Source organism: Pinus tabuliformis, chromosome X, assembly GCF_031772625.1.
Source record: "Pinus tabuliformis cultivar Carrire ecotype Pingquan chromosome X, CPIR1, whole genome shotgun sequence".
Classification (NCBI taxonomy): Eukaryota; Viridiplantae; Streptophyta; class Pinopsida; order Pinales; family Pinaceae; genus Pinus; species Pinus tabuliformis.
Genome location: NC_142308.1, coordinates 864,736,850 through 864,760,150, shown reverse-complemented (window position 1 = coordinate 864,760,150; position 23,301 = coordinate 864,736,850).

The window sequence follows — 23,301 nt, the reverse complement described above, 5'->3', positions numbered from 1 at the left end:
TGAACATCAACCTGAATCAAATGTAAACGCATAGCAACTAAATCAAATATTACACACAGCACATCTATATTGAGGGAAGTAGTAATCCGAGTTTCGAAATAAGAATTACTGATTACGGTTATGAAGGAACAAAAATTGAGGTTACCATGGAACAACAATCCCAATAAAGAACAATTACTCTTAGAGGTAAACTGTAGATAAATAAGCAATAGTACTGATCTATAAATACATAGAATTGTTACTCTATCAATGAATAGTAATGGTAATTTGTAAGGAACAACAATGTTATACAATAATATCAATCTGTAAAGGAACGACAATGCAATATAAATTTAGAATGAATAGCATAACATTCCAGTTGCAGAGGATAACCTTACTATTCAAATATGAGTGAAATATAACAGAACCAATACATGAAATAATAAGGAACAACAGATTACTGAACAAAGCAAATAAAAGAAATAAAATCACACACGACTTGGAATTGAAAATTAATGATATAGGAAGTGAGTGATCCACTAGGGTCGGGCCCTTAGCCTCCAGGGACGCACTACTGCGGTTACTCCAGAATCAAAGACGGAACAACAACGAAGTTTATATATTAATCATCAAAACAAAGTACAGTAATTGCTCCTTAAATAGAGTCGATGATCAAAGTTTATGTTACAACAATGAATTTCATAAAAACAACAATATTCCCCCTTAGGTTAGCAATGTTGTCCCTTTTTATAGCATCCAAGCGGATATACCACAGATACAGATATTCTTTAGGGTAGTGATCCCTCAATATCAAAGGATCCTGAGGGATTCGCCAAATCGTTATTTCTCAGTTATCTCTTCATTCTCTTACACCGATTTGGTATCTCCTCTTCCTTTTCCTAGCTTGTATGCTCCAATATGGATTGCCTTGTTTGGATGTGGTTCCCTGTCAAAGGGACATCAGTTGATTTTGTCTTGTTTTTTCCTTTGGAGTGGCGATCTTTCGTTTTCCTCTTTTTCTGCATAGGAAAAGGTAATTATTATTCATTTTACATTGCTCACGAATCTGCTAAACTTTATCATAATCTTTCACCATATACCCATTTCATAATGTAAAGAAATTATGAATTTAAAGAAAAGATGACAAAATAAGTGGCAATTTACATACCTTCTCTAATGCTCAATAGAATGCTTGTCGAGTTACTTTCCTTCAAGTGAGGCCCAGTGAGGCTACTTATACACATCAACTCATGACCATTAGGCCGACATGATGACAAGTAGTGAGGCCGAATTCTTCTAGCATGTTCTTCCATCGCTATAGGCTGACTTGAAGAGGATAAATGACAAGGTCTTGGAGGATACTTACATAGACAATATTAACCATTTACGAAGTGTAACATGACTTCATTACATGACAATGACTCAATCATTTTATGACTAGATGAAAAATAATTACTAAAGACTCACAATGTGAGTCTTAACTCAAAAGTAAAATCTCTTGCTCATGAAACCCATGAAGCAAGCAAAAAAATAAATTTATTTTCTTCTTTACATCTCATTACACAAAATCATAATTACATGTCATTATGAAGACCGAATCTAGTTACACTTTTCAACAATAGATGCATCTAGGGAGAAGGATGTGGAACCCACCTTGTATAGATAGTCAATAGGATCTCTCATGTATTTTTCAACACCATACAAGATATATCCTATGTATTAAACTCTATTATTTATTTCATGACGGAGTTGAAGAAAGTGCATTAGACTGAAAAACATGTGTTGAGATATTTGTACAACACTATCGAGTATGGGATCAGATATGCTCCAGGTGATGGTGTAAGTTCAATTGGACATATTGATGCAGACAAGGTAGGTAACACAATGGATCAGAGAATCACTTCAAGGTGTTCTTCAACATGGGATCAATATTTTTTTCTTGGTACAACAAGAAGAAGAAAAAAATTGGCACTAAGTTCTACAGAGGCAGAATACATAGTAGCGAGCATGGCTACATGCAAGGCTATATGGCTTCGTAAGCTCCTTGTAGCCTTGTTTGGATAGAGACAACTGTGATATACTGCGACAATCAAAGTTGCATTAGGTTGTTATCGAGTCGAGTGTTTCATGACGTGTCCAAACATATATACATTAGATACCACTTCATCAAGGATTGTGTGTAGCGTAGGGGTTTTCAGCTACAATACATATCGTCAAATGAGTAGGTAGAATATATGCTGACAAAGGCTTTGGGGAAGGAAAGATTCATCTTCTTCAGAGACAATTTGGGTGTCATGCATAACACCTTCCTCTCTAAGAGGGAGTGTTAATTTATGTACCTCAAATAGGTGTTCTAGTCTCAAATTGTGTCTATGAGGCTAGGGAACACATCTCCAATACCCATAAAAGGTTTCACACGAAAAGGCCTTGATTAAAATTAATTAAGAAGTTAATTAATTTTCCTAATTTTAACTTAGGGAAATGGCTTAATTTATCAGTATTAATTGGGGTAAATAATTTCTTTCTCTAGTGACTTCTAGAAAAGTCATGAGAAGAGGTGAAGATGATCTTATACATCAATGGATATTAAATCATGGTCATTGATTCATCAGTGATAGATTATAAGAGGAGGTCGATGGGAATTTGGAGAACACATCGAGACACAATATTGTAGTGATAGCAAGGGCGGAGAGGAAATGAAAGTGCATCAGCAAAGAGAGATCAACAATGTTTGGAGACAATATTGCCAAAGGATTTTATCACAACAATTTCTAGGAGAGTTGGAGATTTATTTTTCTGCAGGAGGCCAATTTTCCAGTGGTTTGAATTGCTCGAGACAGGGGTGTGAATTACCCTATAAGGTAGAGAGAATTTCTCCAAGAAGAGGAGTTGTGGGAGAAAGGAGAGATTGCATGAGAGATCAATTTTCATAAGGAGATCAATATTCCAGCTAAAGCCGAATACAAATGGAGGCCAAATTACTTTCTAGCCAGTGCAAGTTTTCCAAGAAGGGTCGTGTTTCCAGCTCCGCATGCATTTTTAGGAGGGATAAGTTGTCTCCATGATGCCAAAATGACTAGCGAAAGTGATCAAAATATTTTTCTAGAGGTTTGCTAAATTTTGACAACCAATTTTGTAACTTTTTCCATTACAGATTTGTTGAAGAATAATAAAATAACTCATCTGCATAATTGGTTTTCCCCACACAAGTTCTTTTCAGGGAAATTTGTTCAAAAATATTGTTGTCCATTATTTGTGTGTGTGTGCATAATTTTCTAAGTTCTTGTGGTTCTATATTTTTCTGTGAAGTTGTAGTTGGTTTTTATTCATATTTTCCGCAAATGTAGAAGACAAATAATTTAAATTGATAGGAGAATAACAACTAGTAACTACAATATTAATTAAAAATTTCACACATCGACAACCACATTATTGTTTCCCTTCACATATTGGATGTCGAAATCATTCTCCTAAATTGTACTAACCCACTTTTGTTGCCTCTTATTGAGCTTTTTTTTGCTCCATAAAGTATCTCAGACTATTCTCATCCATCTTGACCATGAAGCTTCCTCCCACCAAGTACTTCCTGAACTTTTCGAGTGCATACATTACGGCCAACATCACCTTGTAATATATAGAGTAGATCCTCTTTGTATCCATTATCTTATTCCTTTCCAAATCTATTGAATTCCCATCCTACATCAACATTTCTCATATTCCTTCCCCTGAGGCATCACACTCTGAAACAAAGGGTCGTGACAAACCTAAAAGTGAGAGAATGAGACAAAAACTCATTACCTCCTTGCATCTTGCAAAAGTTCGATGTATTTATTTTGTCCTACAGAAATTATGATGTAGATTTGAAATTTCTCATGATATTTTAATCAAAATCACAATACACAAACCTACTCTACTGCTTTGTGGAATTCAATTCACAATTTAGAACAACATTCACAAGCATGCAATGAGAAATAACACACATGAACATAATATTTTTTCCGGGGAAATAAATCTGTCAAAAACCCCAATGTCTACTTGCATAATCCGGTGAATATAGATGTATTAAAACTGTTTTTCTCAACTTAAAACAACCTGCAAGTGAATAACCTTTCTCTCTACTCACTGAGAAGCTCTACCCAGACATAAACAATTTATGCCCCTACTTGATCCCCTATTTCCTTTCACAACTCCTTGAGAAATTAGGCCCTTATTATTTAGGAATTTCTCCAAAATTGATTGCACAATTCCCAAGGTTGATCATCTGACTGCATGCGACACCTGTACACTCAAGGTTAGTCTACAACTAATGTTACACTGCCTTGGAATATCCACCACAGCTGGGGCACCCAAATTCTCTGCATGCACTAGCTATTTTGGGTCAATTGATCAGTTCATTGGATGATCACTGAGTTATACTGAAGCCCCATTGCATAACTAACCTTCCACTAGTTCCTCCAATTATTAGAACTAGTTTAATTGAAAACAACTTGAAATAACTGATCTTGATTACTAGAAATTAGAAATCACACATGCTTAACTGAAATCTAACTCGTCTAACTCAAATATATTGAGCTAATTGAGTGACAAGGGCCATGTCACCTCAATTAACTGCATCCAAGTTGTCTGCTGATGTGGAAGTTCAATTTTTCTCAATTTAATCAACGAAAAATCAAATTGATAATTTCTTTCTGCATTTTTCAACACTCCCTCTTAGTAAAAAATGGATTATCAACCACCTCTATTCCACACATGTGGAACTCAAACTTATTTCTTGACAAGGCCTTTGTCAAAATGTGAGCATCTTGTTCCTCTGTCAAAATGTAGTGTAGCAACATTATCTGCATCTACACAATCCCGTAAATGGCGACACCAGATATCTATATGCTTGGATCAATCGTGAAAAACAAGATTCTCAGAGAACTTGATGCAACTATGATTATCATAGTAGATCACAGTTGGGTCCATCATCTAACCATATAGTCCCACAAGTATCTTTCTCATCAAAATCGCCTCACATGCTACTTAGCTTGTAGCCATGTATTATGCTTCTACCAATCTGAGAACCAAAAATCTTTGCTTCCTACTGTACCAAGAAACAATTGTGGACCCAACACTGAAAATTACAATTGATGTACTCTTTTGGTTTAATGGAATCCCTACCCAATATGCACCTGTGAAGCCACACAGCTTCACTCCCTCTGTCCATCTATACCATAGTCCAAACTAGGTGGTGCCTCTGAGGTACTGCGAAACATGCTTAGTTGCCTTCCAATATAATTTGGTTGGCCTAACCATAGCTTGGCTAAGTTGGTTGATTGCATAGCACATATCTAGTCATGTGTTCACAAGATACATCAATGAACCCAATAACTGTCAATAAATGGTAGCATCCACTTCCTCATCTAAGGTGGCATCCTCCTTCCTCTAGTTGGTCCCTAGATGTGTCTCCATGGGTTTACAACTCTCCATGCAGAATCTATGTAGTATCTCATTTTGCATACTTGCCTTAAGAAACAAGCAATTCCCCATCACCTTGCCATACTTCCAACCCAAGGAACTAGTGCATGACACCCATGTCCTTCATTTCAAATTCTCTTGCAATGTCCTCCTTGAAAGATCTGATTAGCTGCTCATCACCAATTAAAATCAAATCATCAACATATAAGACAATAATGACAAATTTAACCTCTACCAAGATATGATAGAGGTTTGCATCCACTTCACTTTTGGTGAAGTCCAAACCAGTGAGATAGTTTACAGTCCTATGTACCAAGCATAGGGTGCTTGTTTCATACCGCACAACACTCGCTTGAATCTACACACATGAGACTCCTGATCAAATGTCTCAAAACCTTATGGTTGTTCGATGTAAACCTCCTCCTCAATAATCCCATTGAGAAATGTTTTTTTTACATCCACATTAGAGGAATTTTGAGGTATAAATTGGGGCTCCTAAGGAAATTAAAAAATAATAGTGAAAATAATAAAATAAGATTAGATTACATCATTAAATTTTAGAGGGAAAAAAGAAAAAACTATTTTTTCAACTTATCTCCCTATGGGTTTACTCAATTTTTGAATGGAAACACTCATTGGATGCAAAATTTGATTCCTCATCCAAAGAGTACCCATGTTTCATACTTTCAATGGACCCTACTACTCGAAAAATGAGAAATACACTAAAAATGTGATTGCAATCACGCTTTTTCATGTATTTCTCACTTTTTTATAGCAGGGTCCATCAAAAGTATGCAACATGGATAATCCTTAGATGGGGAATTAAATTTTGCATCTAACGAGTACTCCCGCTCAAAATTTAAGTAAAACCTTAGGGAGATAAGTTGAAAATATGAGTTGAAAAATTAGTTTTATTATTTTAGTATTTTTAAGTCTTTTTACTCTTTTACTCCAAAAGTGGTGACTCATCCCCCAATGGCTAATATCCTTATATTGAATCCTATTGTTTCTTATAAAGTTTACTTTAGTTGTGCATTTTTCTTCAGAGGCCAATTTTAGACCTCAAAATTCCCCTAATTTCTGGTGGATCTTCCACCCCGTCTGCAAATCCAGAGCAAGAATTGATCTAATGGATGAGTACCTTGCTACAAGAGAAAAGGTCTCCTCATAGTCAGTTCCATCAACTTGAGAGCACCCCTTGGCCACAAACCTGTCCTTATATTTCTTTATGCTTCCATCTGCTTCCTTCTTAACCTTGAAGATCCATCTCAAACCCACAACTGATTTATCTACCGAGCTTGGGGCCACTTCCCAAACTCTGTTCTTTACAGTGGATTTGTATTCCTCCACCATTGCATCAACCCATACAAGTTTCTATACTACTTCCTCGAAATATGATTGATCAATCTCTACAATCTCATTCATTAGATCCATGTAGCCAATGTATCGATAAGGAGACCTTCTCTACCTCCACAAATTTGAAGGATCTCCCACATTCTCCCTCGCATCTTGCACTAGTCTATCAACTTCTCTAGTTCTTTTTTGGCCTTCTCTAGATGGTTCTTCTTGAGTGGTTGTCTCCATTCCCTTCTCTTGAATTTTTGGTTGCTCCATAACTTCTTGAGGCTCCTCCTTTGGAGCTTAAAGCTCCTCTTTTGGTGGGATCTGAAGCTCTCTCTCAAGAGAGCACCGCATCAGTTTACCCTCATCAAATTTTACATTCTTTCGCACAAATTTCAATTTGAGGGATGGAAAGTACACACGATAGTTGTGGAGAGTTTTTGTGTAACCCAAAAATACCCCAATTCTGTTGTTGGCTCAAACTTCTTCCTTGATTCTTAAGAGACATGGCAGTAAATGGAGGATCCAAAAATCCTGAAGTGTGACAAATCCGTCTTTCTCCTGGAGAAAACCTCCACCAGTGTAATCATGCCTAGAATCCAATGAGGAATCTTGTTTTGCAAATAGATTGTTGTGTTGCATGTCTCTACCCACAAATGTAGTGGTAGGCCTTCATCAAGCAACATAGCCCTCGTAGCTCCCACAATGTTATGGTTCTTTCTCTCAGCCACCCCATTTGTTGTGGGGTGTGGGGTGTTGTCAACTCTCGTCGAATGCCTTCTTTCACATAGAAATTTTTTGAATTCATTCGACATGTACTCACCTCCATTATCGCTCATGAGATCCTTCACCTTGTTATCGGTTTATTTTTCAACCAGTGCCTTGAACTCTATGAACTTGGAGAATGTCTCCTCCTTTTGCATGAAGAAGACGTGGGACTTCTTTGATAAGTCATGAATAAAAATGACAAAATATTTGTGTCTAGTAGTGGAGGTTGTCAAGAAAGTTCCACAGACATTAGAGTGGATCCTTTCCAAGACAATATTTTCTTTGTTGTCCCGATCATGGAATGTGGATTTTGTGTTCCTTCCCAAGGTACATCCTTTTCATACATCTTACTACTCAAGTGCTCCTTTAGGGAGACCAGTGGTTATTTGTGTTAGTGTCAGCCTTTGAAGCCTTCCACCAGTGATCAAACATGCTCTTACAAAATGGTTTTAGGGTGTCAAAGTCAAAATTTGTCATTTCAATGAGTCTTCAAGTAAAATTTGGTCACTGGGTATTAGGTCTAGGATTTGTTTTCACTCCTTCCAAAAGTATTCCAAGTATTGGTCCATGTCACCATTCAAATGAGTGTACCATCATTAAAAGAGTTGTAATCATTATTTCATGTTCCCAATGGGTCATTTTGCACCTTCTTTGTGCTTCAGTTGTGCTCAGATAAGGCTCATTCCCCTCTCCTAGGGTTTTTGTTTCTGAGCAAGACAAAATGAATTTGGAAAAAGTGAGAGAGGTTTTTGTCCACAATAGGCCAAGGAAGAAAAAAATTCTTCACTTTTACATAGGTTTCATGGTTTTAGAGAAAAGACAAAAATACAGTTGCCTCAGGAGAGTTAATGCACCTCTGGAGTGACCTTGGGAAAATCAAGATTTCTCCTAGCCTAGTTGGCTAAATGACTTTCTTGATGAGTAAAATGGTAACGAGATACAAAGATCTTTACAATGAGCTATTATGAGCTAAATTTGGAATTGAGGAAGACCTTCAAAAGTTGACTGCAACAACACTCTACATTTAGGCAGCCTCATTCTGCACATTTTGACCAGTCTTGAGAGATTTGACTTTTGATAGGGAAAATGAACTCCAAATTGAAAAATTCATGTTTTGGAAAGTAGACTCGACAATATTTCCAACAACCTATCACACACCCAATTTGGACACCAGGAAGGCCTTCAAAATTTGTCTTCAAAAAGGCGTTGTGCATGAGGAGGTTGGCGCTGCGCATCAGAGCAGTTTTCCCTTTAGAAATTTGAACTAGCGCTATGCATTGGACTGGCACTGTGCATTGGGCTAGTGGCGGTGCGCATTGGTCTGTGAGGCTTCGAAACCCTTAAAACTCGTATTCACTCATTTCCATTGCTTCATTCACCTCCGTTCAAGTAAGTATACCCTCTCCTTCAGTTTAAGCTAGGGTTTTCATGCATGTTTAATGGTTTATGCCTCTTAAATATCAAACCCTAATTTGTCTCTAAACTACCTCATACACTACAAACTATAGTTGCTTATTCCCTATTTCCTAATTTCATTTTCCCTAAACCTACCCCTTAATCCCATCTTCCCTAAGTCCTATTCCCTTCCCCCATTTTCCCAAAAACCTAATCCCTTTATAAAACCCTAACCTTCATATTACAAACCCTACTCATTCCCTTACCTCACACCCTCACTATTTTGTCTTTTTGTAAATCTCTTCATACTCATCTTTCCATCACTCATTAACCCACCACTCATCAATTATCACAAGAGAGACAACCTTAAACATGGAGAGGGACAGTGAGTATGATTATGAGGAGGACACCCTTAGTGACAGTTCTAGGGAAAGGAATTTGCAGCAGGTAGACAAAGGGAAAGGAAAGGTCCCAGGAGAAAAGCTTGATGATGATGTTGAAAGGGAGTTTCAGCTTGAGGAGCATGATGATGATGTGCCACCTCATCACACTCAGGTAATTGATCTTGAAAGCCCATCATTAGATCAAAGCATGCTTTTGAAAGAGAAAGAGGCTCATATTCACATGTTAAATGATAAGTTGGCTAGAGCTAGATATATTATCAATTATCTAGAGCAAGAGAACAAGAAATTGGAAGATAAGCAAGTCCTCATGGAACTACAAATGATAAAGGAAGGCAGGAAAAAGATCACAGAGGCCAATGTTCCATTAACTCTTGTTGAACAAGAAATATGCTTTGGCTTATGGCCCACCGTTATATAACCCAGAACAAGATATGAAACATGAGGATAAAGAAACTTAAGGCAATATTAAGGAGGGTTTTGAAGAGAAAAAAGAGGGATGATAAGCTTAACATATTGGTTGATGTCACACTAGCCCAACAAAGCAACCAATGAGGGACCCTTGTGCCAAATCCGGGCAAGTTTTGAGCAAATTTTATCATTTTCAATTTTTGAATTTTTATGACACAAGAAATTGTGGTATAGTGGTGCTTCTATTTTGATTGGGGCATATTTTGGAGAAATGGCTTATATATTTGGATTCAACATCAATATTACATAAATCCCTGAACGTTTCATCAAATTTGGAGCAAATCTGGGTCACCTAAAGGGCAAAAAACACTCAAAAAATGCCCTCTCTGCCACTTTTTGGACACATAGGAAGAAGTCTTAGGAGAATCCATTTTTGAGGGGGAAAATGACCTCCAAATCAGGAAATTCAAGATGTTCCAGAAACTAGACAGGCATACCTTTCCCACAAGCTATCTTGGGCCTGATTTGGTTAAGTGGAAGAACTCCAAAAGTGGGCTAGAAGTGGCGCTATGCATAGAGGAGATGGCATTGCGCATATAGCTGATTTTGCCAGTTTTGCTCAGAATTCTGAATTTTTCCTAGTTTGACTACCTTTTTCCTTATCCTTGGTTAATTTATGATTGTAAATGATGTAATTCAATGTAAATATGAATGTAAAATGACTTGAGGGGGTAGATACATCAGTTAAAAGTGGTTTGGAAGTGGATGTATCAGTTTCCATGGTTTTAGAGGCAAGTTGTTTCATTGCCTATTTTCTTGTTCCTAGTTTAGATATGGTTGAAACAGTCCCTTATCTCCTGGATTTGACCCTTGATGGATATCACAGGTGGTTTGGATGTCTATATCATGTGTTTTTTCAGTCATTAGTAGAGGTTGGACTCTTGTGGATGCTCTGAGCTTCATTGTACACTCTTTACAGCAGTTTGGCAAGGAAATAAACCAGGTTTTGCAGCTATTTTTGTGGGATTCTTGTGGTAATGTGCCCTTGGCATTTTTTCTCCTTCTGTCATTAGTTTTTCTTATGTGTATATGTTCCAAAATCTATTTCATTCTTCTTAACTAAATGAATCAAGATAGATAGGTAGAATACATTGGAAACAATGCTCTGCCTTAGGAATACATTTAGTTTTTTTTTTAGCTGTTTGAAGAGGATTCATGACCTTTGCATGCCCTCCTCAACTCCTCACCAGTCTTAGATCTACCATTTCACTTAATTCTAAGTGTTGAAACAGTTACCTACCTTGCCCTACAAAACAACCTGCATTCCTGATTGCATTTCCCGGACCCAAAACTGCCTACTCCATCAGATCCAGCAACCAACCATTAAAAGAAATGAAAACCCTAGAGCTACTATACCTAGACTAAAATCTATACTCAATTCGGTCATCTCAAATTGTAATTGCAGTCATCCTAACTGAGATTGATAAGGAGAGAGCCCTCTCCCGACATGGTAGGGCTAACTACCAGGTTAAGCGTGGTTTGTGGTTATCCTAGGATTGCCTCCCTTCAGCCTGAGGTCGATCTAGGCTCTAACAATTTGTTGCATAATCTTCAAGGCACCGTGATGCAAATGGCCAAGTCTTTTGTGCCAAAGTTCACGGACATCACAGCTTTGCACTTTCTCCACCTTAGTGCGTAATGCACCACAATCTTCCACATATGGCTTATACAGGTTCTTCACATGAACCCAGATCACTTCACCTATCACGTGGCTATATGTCTCATGAATTAATGTCCTTTGTTGAAGATCACATCATAACCATGATCTTCCAAAACTCTAACAGGGATGGGATTTTTCTTTAGGCCCGAAACAAACATGAAATCCTTGAGTCTGAGAGGGGATCCCGACTCCCTCTAAAAGGTGATTGTACCAACCTTGGTTGCATTGTACCTTCCATCATCTCCCAGCTCGATGTGCATCAGCAAATATTTCTCCTCTAGGTCACTAAAAAAGTCTCTACACCCTATAATGTGGAATGATGCACTTAAGTCAAAGTACCACACATTCTCCATCACTGTGCTGGCCATGCATGCGATAAGGGTAAAATAAAGCTCGAAATGTGAAACCAACTTTTCACTTGCTACTCCTCCTAAGGTCTTCTTGGTCAAATTTTTGTGTGTACACCTTATGGCATAGTTCCCAAATTCATGACAATTCAAGAATTTAATTTTGGACAATTTTTTCTTCTTTCCCCTTTGGTTGGACTTTGGTTTGGATTGAGATTTCTTCCCTTTTCCCTTCTTTCCCTTTCCAACTAATGCAAGGTTTTCTTCATCCTCTCCCTTTGATGAAGTCAAATCTTTGGTATTCCACCTTATTTCCTCTTGTACCAAATTGGACCATAAGCGTTCCCAATTTGGTAGTTTCTCCCTCTCGTTCACCAAATCTTGGTAGATATCCTAGCTCTTGGGAAGGCCTAGAAGGATTAGGCTTAAAAAGTCATATTCTACAACATTAACACCAACCCCACCAAGTTCATCACAAACTTGTGTGAACCTACTTAGATACTGTGGAATAGCGTCATTATTCTGCATCTTGATATTTCAAAGTTTATACTTGATCGCGAACTTACTGTGGTAACTACTATTCTTGAATAATTATGTTAGTGCTTTCCACATTGTGAACAAAATTTCTTTTCCTTGGAGATTTGAGACAATGTGATCTTGTACTCCCTCCATTCTCCTCTCCTTGGCTACATATTTCTTCCAATGAGTAAGGTTTTGGGCATCAGATGCATGTGGTTTTGCAACATCTGTCTTGATGTATTCTAGCAATCCATTGTCATCCAAAACCACCTCCATGCGATCCTTCCATGCAATGAAATTAGATCTGACTTCCAAGGCATACTCTAGCCTCAACCTGTTGAAGGACATATTCTTAGCTCTGAAGAGATCCTGCTACGCTAAACTACAAATTCGAGCCTTCTGATAATCAAATTCGAAATTCTTGCTCTAATGTGAATCCTGCTCTGATACCATGTATAAATTATGATGTAGATTTTCAACTACTCATGAAATTTTAATCAAAATCACAATACGTAAACCTACTCTACTACCCTACAAAATTTAATTCACAATTTAGAACATCAATCACAAACATGCAATGAGAAATAACACCCCTGCACACAATATTTTTTCCGGGGAAAACAATCTTCCAAAAACCCCAATGTTTGCTTGCATTAATACGATGAATAGAGATTTATTACAATTTCTTTTCTCAATTGAGCACAAACTGCAAGTGAATAACCTTTCTCTTTACTCACTAAGAAGCTTTGACCCAGACTTAATCAATTTTTGCCTCTGCTTGAGCCCCTATTTCCTTGGGAAATTCCTTGAGAAATTAGTCCCTTATTATTTAGGAATTTCTCCAAAAGGGATTGTGTGATTACCAAGGTTGATCATTTGACTACATGCAACACCTGTACACTCAAGGCTAGTCTACAGTTGATATTACACTGCCTTGTAATCTCAACCACAACTGGGGAACTTGAATTCGCTACATGCACTAGCTATTTTGGGATGATTGATCAATTCAATGGATAATCACTGAGTTAGAATGAAGTCCCACTGCATAACTGACCTTCCACTAGTTCCTCCAATAGTTAGAACTAGTTTAACTGAAAACAACTTGAAATAACTAGCCTTGATTGCTACAAATTTGTAATGACACATGCTTAACTGAACTTTAAATCCTCTAAATTTAATTTACTGAGCTAATTGAGTGACAAGAGCCATGTCACCTCAACTAACTGCATCCAAGTTGTTTGTAGATGTGGAAATTCGAATTTTCTCAATTTAATCAAGGCAAAATCAAATTGAGAATTTATTGCTGCATTTTTCATCATGTCCATCTGAAAGCCCCTTTCTTCATGAAATATGTCATAGGTGCCACCATCTAAAAATACCCCCTTAACAAATCATCGATAATAGTTTCATATCCCCATGAATCTTCTCAATTGCACTAGGTTCTTGGGTATTAGACATTCAATGATAGCCTGAACCTTTCCCTAATGGACTTGCACTCCTACACTAATGATGTTCCAAAGGTATAAAAGCTCGTCATTCCAAATTCGCATTTGGACTCCTTGGAAAAGAGTGGTTTCTCCTCTAATATGCTCAATACCTCAGTTAGGTTCCTTAAGCACACCCCCATGTTTTTTTGTAAATGATAAGATTTTCATAGTAAACCAACATAAACTTTCGTAACTTCCCCCTAAATATATGATTCATACATGACTAGAAGTTAATTGGTGCATTCTTCAACCCTGTTGTACTCTCTTTTTTCTTTTCCTAAGTTTTACATCCCAAAGCAGTGGTGTATAAAATGTAGCAGTGATTGGACCTATTTCTAGAAAAAAAGGATGAGCACGTAAAAGTCGAAAACTCGAAACCATGAAATCCTGCTTCCTATTATGAAACTAATTATAAAAGGCTCTATGTATGAGAGATCAGAAATCTATCAATTGTTGGAGTCAGGGGCGTTTATTGACAGAACCCTGTAACGGAAAATGGAGGCCCAAACTCTGCAACACCAGATCCCCGTAACACTTTGCTAATTTAATTCTCAAAGAAGTCAGGATTGTACCATTCATAGTTAGGGAGCAAATCATAAAGCAATATCACTCAAAAAATAGTTCCAGTAGGCGGACATGCCTGGTTGTTAAGCCATCACTACCACTCGAAAGGTCAGAGTCAACAAAACATTATTTGAAAACCAATGGTCGATATTGATTTTGGGGGCATGAGCCTTCACTCCAACCCCACCTAGGCACCTCGCCAGGAAGATTAAAGGGGGTTGCCACCTATCGGGTTGGCGCGTGGATCACGTCAATAGAGCAGACCATTATCAATCTAGCATGTCAAGTGAGCGCGAAAATAAGGTTATGTATCTCCTTTACTCCCTTGTCCTTCACCTAATCCAGTTATGCCACATCTCTTCCTCACGCCATCTCAATGTGCTCCCTGCCTAAAATCCTCGTGAATTAATCGTTACACCCCACATGTCGAACGTTTCACTTTAAAACTTTCCTTTATAAATTGTCTTGAGTGCAATCCATTTCATATGTTATCACCCATATGTGTGAAGCTACCTGTGTCTGACCACTCACAATCTAAGGACTTCTGAATACCAACAGCTTCAAGGTTCCTCCACTCATCAGTTATCTCTCAACCCTTTCGTCCCTATATAATTCATCACCATGCTCAAATTAAAGAATGAATCATCAAAAACCCCTAAGAAACAACAACCAAAACCCTCAAGCCATACTGAACCCCTCATGGACACCAAAGGGGGAATTTGTGACCCCTTCTGCCTGCTAAACTTGTCCGACCTACGTTTTGACTTTTATGACTAGTATTTGAACAAGAAACACCCCTTCTGTGTCGTCGACTCAAGGTTTTACTATCTTGTTACCCCCATGGTGCACCATTTTCTTGAATTCATATCTTGGCTCACGACTACATTTGTTAAAGAGAAAAACGTTTCAGTTTCCTCCACCATAAGGAAAATTCTCAAGGTCGCCATTGAATTGATACACAACACCTTCCCTTACCCCAAAAACCCCAAAATTGGAGAAATTTACAGAAAATACATTGTTATATGAATACGTTGGGCTCTCAACCAGAGAGAAATAGGTTTGTCATCAATTAATTATGGCCCTAAATTCCCAATTTCCCACTAGCTCAGATTCCCTCCCTATTTCCCTGTTCTCAGAATTCGTGTAACCCATCCTCTCTGTTATATTATGGTTGTTGGGCGATGACGAGACAACAAATGTCTGCAAAGCGACCTTTAGGTTTTTACATAGAATGATGAAATCAGATATTTTCCTTTACATTCCCTCTTTCCAGGCTGAGGCTATCAAATTCTAATGCTAACAACTCTCCTTAGCTTCTGCCTTCAATTATTATTCTATATTCATTTACCCAATCCTTTATACTCATATGGGATAATTCAAGTACCTAGTCCTAAGAATTTTAGACTCCCATAACCAAAGGAAATATGTGGTGGACAGGGACAGCTCTTGGAAAAAGAAACCTAATAATGTGGGGTTTATTCATTTTATCTCTACTTTCATGGCCACTGCATACAAGATTATCAATGGAGTCTTCCCTAGTAGAGTCTTACCCCAGCAGAAAAGGATCCTTCAACTTAGCAAAGACACTAGGGTGGGAAACTGGTATTTGTTTGAAGATTATACCAAGATCTGAGTATATGGATCTGAATTGCCTCCCTATAAGCTTCCCATATTCATGAGTATGAGATTTTTCGCCTTGGAATTCATCAAGAAATCTTAAATCCAAATCAGTCCCATCCAAAAAATGCTTTATGTTAAAGCTTCCCATGACAGTGATCCCCTTCATAGTGAACTCTAGGCAGCCTCTCTAGCAGGTGGAAATCATGTTGAAGGAATGAAACTTTGAACTTGGAGAAGTGTGGCACTATGATCCTCATGGTTTTATTTCTAATTGGAGGAAAGACATCAATGATTTTTCTTATGAACATGAATCTAGGCCTAAATTAAAATTGAAGGTTAATAATGACTCTTGGCCTATTAACACAAAGATGGAGATTGTGACATCGAGCATAAAAGAAAGGGCTTAAAAGGAGCATTGATGAGTTTAGGGACACTAAAATGGAGGATGCAACCTCAAATATGAAGGAAAAAACTAAGGAGCAGAGAGAAGAAGAGATTGAAACAAAATTAAATAAAAAGAGGTTGGATTAGCCTGACTTCTAGGTTAGATAGAGGACTTGCAACAAGGTACTACCTCTAGCTCAACTGAGGTGGTCATTATGAGCTTCATGGGGAATGTATCAGTAGTAGACCCTAAATGGGAAGAAAGGCAGTTAATAGATGAGAGAAACAAGGAATTCAGGGATGACATTGCGTCACAATTGGCATCCCTCTCAGTGCTATATTAGACCAAGCTTTTGGTTGTTATGGACCTGGAAAGAAGCTAGATGAAGCTCTCCTTATATCATCCTGTTGTAGTTTCTACAACAACCCTCCAAAATTCCCGACCCTTCAAAAGTTTGGAGCCCTTATACCATCCCTGTGATTGTTTCCTGTTCTTGAAACCTCTTCGGTTGACCTAAACCCTTTTCATCCTAGCACAAGCCTAACTCTCGAAGACCTTCAAAGGCTTGTCGCATTAAAGCAACCCTTGTAAGCCTAAAAATCGTGACAGTGCAAACTACCCAAATTTGTGATTTAATTCAATTCACTAGGTCACTTGGAAAATTTCGTGACCTATCACACCCATGCGACTTTGCGATTGTGCAACCTCTCTATGTCGCAAGGTCATAGGTTGCAACATTACATATTGAAGAACCTTACGACCGGTACGACTTTGTGACTCTGCGACCACCTGAGATCACTAGGTTGTGAGGTTGCATAAGGTCTGAAATCACACCTACTGTGACCGTGTGACCCCTGCGACCCTGCGTGTGAGACCAAAAATTATAAATAGTCGGTCTTTTCAATCATTTGGATAATTCTTCTTGGTCACGCGAGGGAGAAAGAGGCTCACCGAATTGAAGGAGATGTGTGACCATATCAGGTAGGTGACTCTTCCCCTTCCCTATTAATCATTGCTTCTTTCCATTTTTCCTCCTTTTCCGCCATGACCTTGCGTATTTCAAGTCAGGGGGGCAATTTATCCAAGTCCTACCTCATTTTTTCACCAAAAACCCTTGGCCACTTGATATTTTCTTTCTTGAGCCCCTCTGATAAGTCAATCTCTCCATACGCATCCCAAAATGGCTTGCATTCCCTGAGGACCAAGTCATATAGTCCTAGGAGTCCCCAAGAGCCCATCGTGAGCCTCATTCCCCTTGTCAAAGTGCCTTTAGAAGTAAGTCGCACGGCTAAAAGTTGCGATAGGCCACTGGATGCAACCTCACAACCCTTGCAACTGTGCGACCCCTGCAACCCATCACCAGCCGTGACCCATGTGACCCACGACTTGTGTGACCTAACCTTGTTTGCTAGCCAACTAGTTACCAAGTCGCACACCTATCTTTGTGACCTCAACGACCCCTTGATCCATGCGACCTTGCGACCTGCTAAGCACTTCTTCAAGGATTTTTCAAAGAGTCTGAAAGCTATAATTTATGCTTGCTACTAGCACTGTTATTATTAATACCATCATGGGACTATTTTTTTGACATGTCAGGTGACGTTGATATTGATAGCATCTAGATTTCTTCCTTCGCTGGTGAGATGGCACCTCCAGTAGTGAAGTCCTCCCATAAAAGCTCAGAAAGAAGTGTATAGGAGGTTCACCAGGCCCCTCCACCCCCCATCTACAGAGACACCGCTTCCAACATTAACAAGAATACCAAGCTCTAATGGTGGGATGTCTATGTGGATTTTTCTAAATAAGACATCCCTAAAGACCAGGAATATTTCCAAGTATACATCAACATCAAGAGGTCTAGAGTCCATAAGGTGGCCTCACACCCCCCAATATTTCCATGCGTTGAGACCATTCAATGGATAATACATAAATCTGATATTGATCGATGGGTGGTAAGGGACCACGCATGTGCAACATACGCAGCAATATTTTTAGCAAACATCACTACTTATTACAGGTTTCCCGAGAAGGAGGAAGCATTCAATACCTGAAGGCTCTTGAGTTTTAAAATTCCAACCAAGGATATCCTGAGGGAGTGGTGGTAGGACCCGTCCAAGTTCTGAGTCAAGAGTGACCAGATATACAGGACAAATGGGATGTATAACGTTTATCAACTTATTGTCGCTATGATGAACCATTTGCATGACAGGGATGATATTAACATTTTCTGTGGGACATGGGTCCCCATCATGTATGTTGTCACCACCAGGGGTACAATTTTCAACTGGGCTAGCATCTTAGTTTCCGCATTAAGGAAAAATATAGTAGCAGCTAAGAAACCTGAGCAAGACCAACCATCTGAGTTTTATATGGCCTCATACCTCCTAGATGTGATTTGCGCAAGATGTTGTTTGACCACTGGAGTTACAACTAGACCATAGCTGCAGCAGAACTGGTACATCAGCATTACAAGGTTTTCTGGAACACCAACTAAAAAGGTATGCTCAACACCATCTCTAAGTTTTTTATCGCCCCATTATATCAAGTGCTTTTCGAGGAAGAGCCCCCTTTCATGTCGAAAAGAGCCACAGGTACTATCACCAAGGTGGCGCACTCATTCCCAATCCAGGAGGGGACATTTATCATATTCTTTGGTTCTTATAAGACCCCTCACTCACTTCCATGATACACTACAGATAGAGTACTCATGTAGGAAGTGTGACATTAGATGACCCAAGGCTTTTCGAAGACACTAAGCAAAGGAAAGAAGAATCCTTGGCCCAAATTCCCTCTCATTATCGGGTCTTACACAGTTGAAAACTTTAAGGAGGTGGTGATAGAAGCCGAAGAGGTAAAGGGGTATCATTTTGTGACTCTGAAACACCGCACCTATGAGCCCAAAATGGTAGTAGCAACTCACTACAAAAGGGAAAACTTCAATTGGTTGTATCCACATTCCAAGCATGAGCACAAATACAAGATCAGGAATTGGTACAATGCTACTAGAGAACTCAGCCCCAATGAGCAACAAGAAAGAGACGATGAGAAACCTAAACATTCCCTGGAAAACGTGAGCCTTCGAGAGAGATCAAATTCCCTAAAGCGGAAGAAGAAGCGACAAAAGGTGACAACAAAGCTCAAGCAACAAAAGGAAAAAGAGATAGAAGATCCCCTAAGCGACTAAGATGAAGGGGAAGATGATGAGACATTGGAATAGAGGAATGTGACAATGGCAAGGAAGAAGCAAGAGATTGAAAGGAAGAGTGAAGAGGAGCTCAAATGGTAGCAGGATTCAAGTGACAAACAACTCGACGACTAGCTTGAGAAAAGGAAGTAGCTAGAGGAAGAAGAAAGGAAGAAGCAACTAGAACAGGAACGTTAAAAAAAACAAGAAGAACAAAAATCCAAGGAAGAGGAACAGAGAAAGAGTTTGGAGCGAGAACGGAATGAGCAAGGAGATATGCGCAAGTAGGATGAGGAGCTCAGGAAGAAGCAGGAGTAGGAGGAACAAGAAAAGAAGAAACTACAAGAGGAATAAAGGAGGATGGCAGAGGAAGAAAAGAGCAGAGAAGAAGAAGAGAGATTAAAGAAGCAACTGGAATATGCGTACAAGGAAGCTCAATTGGAATCTAAATAGTAATAGCATCACAATGAAAAAGTTGAACTACCTTTGTTGGATGTTTCTCATCTACTCCCATCATCGAGGGACATATTCCTCTCAAGGAACTAGGAATTCCTAAGGAGGCCAAAGACAAAGTGTTAGACCTGATCAAACTCACTTTTGACCTGGTCAATTTCAAGATCATGCAGGAAAGGAGAAAGTGTTATGCCAGGAAACCTACAGAGCCTCTATTTGTGACCACAGAAAAGGAAATTGTCCTAGACACAACATTTAATCCTGAAATGATCGCCCCCATTAGGACTGCTTTTGTGACGCAACTGAGGTGAACGGTTGTAGGATGAGCAAGCAAATCGCGGAACTCCAAAAAAAATATATATGCATCTAAGCAGAGGCCCGCAAAAGCATAAGAAGATAAGAGGAGAATGGAAGAAGAAAACGTAACGATCCATTTGATTCATTCCAACACGAAGGAGTTATAGGTTGTGATCAAAGATGGATTTGAAACCCTTGGGGAAGCCATAGCGATGGTTTATGAGGAGATGTCAAAACTTCATCACATTGTGGCTCTCATTCTATCCATACAAACTAATACAAAAGAAAGGTTTTCCATGTTAAAGGAGGTCATCACAGCTTTGGATAACCTTAATGAGTGGACCACCAAGTATCCAGAGGCACCGGTGGTACTCCCAAAGGAAGATTGGATCACCACATAGAATGACAAAGTCCAACTCCGCATCAAAATCCAATCGCGGGAAAAACTAGCCAGAGATGTAGACAAAGTTATGCCTTCCTACAGGCATATTTTGAGTGGTTTGGAGTCAGTGATCGAGAACGAAGGGGTTCCTTCTATTGGGGAACTTGGCAAAGTAAGGAAGCAAGAGGACATCTCATTGGAGGTTCAGGCATTTTTTGATACCTACAAGAAAGTTGTTGACTCAAATGACTTGCAAGTTACAAAGTAGAACATCACACGATACGTGGTGGAACCAGTGAGAATGTACACAAACTTGATGACCTTATCCAATCAGGTTAATGGAAAAAGAAGCACTCTCATCCCGGACACCCTTGAGTGTTTGCATAGGAATGATGAGGAACAACCGAAGATAACCCCCATAGTTGTTGAATACAAGCTCTGGCACACTTACCTTATGGAGGAACTACATTTAGACATTCCAGAATTGTTTATTGTTAATTTGGTAGGATATGATATGCCTATTTTGTTAAAAATAGCAAGATAGAATAGAGTAGGACAAATTAGGGACCCGAAGAGTCACAAGGAAGTCTAAAAGTCATGAGGAAATAAAAAGGTGATCAGGAAGGCCAAGGGTCAAGGATAGACCAAAAGTCACCCCCTTTTATATAAATACACCCTCATGGCATATTGTAAAGGGACTTTTAGCTTGGGACTTATTTTGGGACATATTGTTTGAGAATTTGTGCTCTTCTAATAAATGCCAGTAATAGTTTATTTCCACTATTGGATTAGATGAATACTTTATATTGTGATGCCATGGATATTATTAGCTTAATGAATCGAAGGTTCCTGTGAGATTTTGATGTGCATTTTCCTCGTGTATCTTCTTGTGCTATGAATCTTATTTGCAACACATGGATGGTATATGATGTGCTAACTCTATGCTTATGTTAATGAATTGTTTTATTGATATTAGCATAATCTTATTTTTAGGTTGCGCACTCACTTGTGTTTGTTGATGCTTAGCCATTTTGAACTTGTTCATAGTTGTTAAGTGTATTCTTTAGATAAGCTTGATCCTATTTGAAGTTTTGCTGACAATGTTTTACTTAAGGTTCATGTTGTGAAGTTATAATATTGTTATTTATGGTATTCGTGTTATGGAATATTCATTAGTTTCTCCCTTGTGTTTGTTGAATTTTATGTGATCTTCCAAGTTAGTATTCCACCTTTTGTCTAAAGCAAACTTCAACCACCGGTATGGTATTTGGGCCTACATAACAGAGGGGGTCCCTAAACCAAACGGTGTATAGTCTAGTTGGGATTTTGCACCGAGGAGATCCCCTTGTTGTTGGCAGATAATTCTAGCCTGTAAACACATCTTTCAATGTAGTCTCTTCCCTCTGGACCGCAGTTCAGGACGATAGATCTATATTTAGACATGACAAGTGTTCCTTTGCAAGACAAGATTAATTTACATAAGCAGGGAGATGAGATGTTATATAGCTAGTTAAGCAAGGGAGCCTTAACTGTTAGCAAGGATGAGAAGTTTCTGGAGAAAGAAACTACCAAGGTAAAACAAAAAAGAGAAAAATCGAGAGCCCTTCATCTCCAAAATGAAAGCTACAAAGGACTAATCATAAATATGGGGGTGGATCCAAGTGATAAGGCCATTGTGGAGGCCATCATCAAGGGATCACATTCAAAAATATAGTCACTAAGACAACAACTTAAGATGTATGTTACGGATCATATGCAGACTAAGGAACTAGCTCGGGTGGAAAATGAAAAAGAAATCCTCGCTAGAGAGCTAATTGAGAGAAATGATGAGGTCATGGCTCTTAAAATGCGGGTGACAGAGTTGCAACAACAGATAGAGTCACATATTTGTGTCATGATTGTGCTAGACAACCCGCAAAACACAACTAAGATACTAACCAGAGCTCTCATAGAACTGCATTTGTCATAAAATGAGCTGAAGAAGGTACAAATCGACTTGGACAACACCAAACACACACTTGAAAATAAGGAGAAGCAACTCTATTCGACTCAGCAAAATATAGATCAAATTAACAACAAATATCAGGTAGCACAAGATGAAATTGAGGCGCTAAAGGGGAAATTGAGAGGAAACATGTCACTTGTTGAATCTAGAAACATAATTTGGGAAGACATCATCTCGAAGATGAAGAAAAGTTGGTAACATCTGAAATTGATTACAGAACAAAAGGAAGCAATAAAAACCATCAAGTTCTTTGTCTTGTCAATGAAAGAGGAGAATGTTAAGAAGGAAAGTATTGCTGAGAGATGTATCAAACTCCTTAATGAAAAATCAACTTATGAGTTAACGATAATAGACATCATTGACAGGATTGACGCAGTCATGGAGATCGCCAAAGTAATTCAAAAGGAAGAAGCAAGAGATAGGGTTGAAGCATGGGTGAGATGGCAAGGGTGTTTGCAACCTTCAACTCTAATTTTTACCAAAGGTTCAGAGCAAGGTTAACTAGTTGTTTGTGTCTCCAAGGTAAGCTACTACCCTGGGTGTAATATGAACAATTATTAATAGAGGCCAAAAACAAGGTGGATTT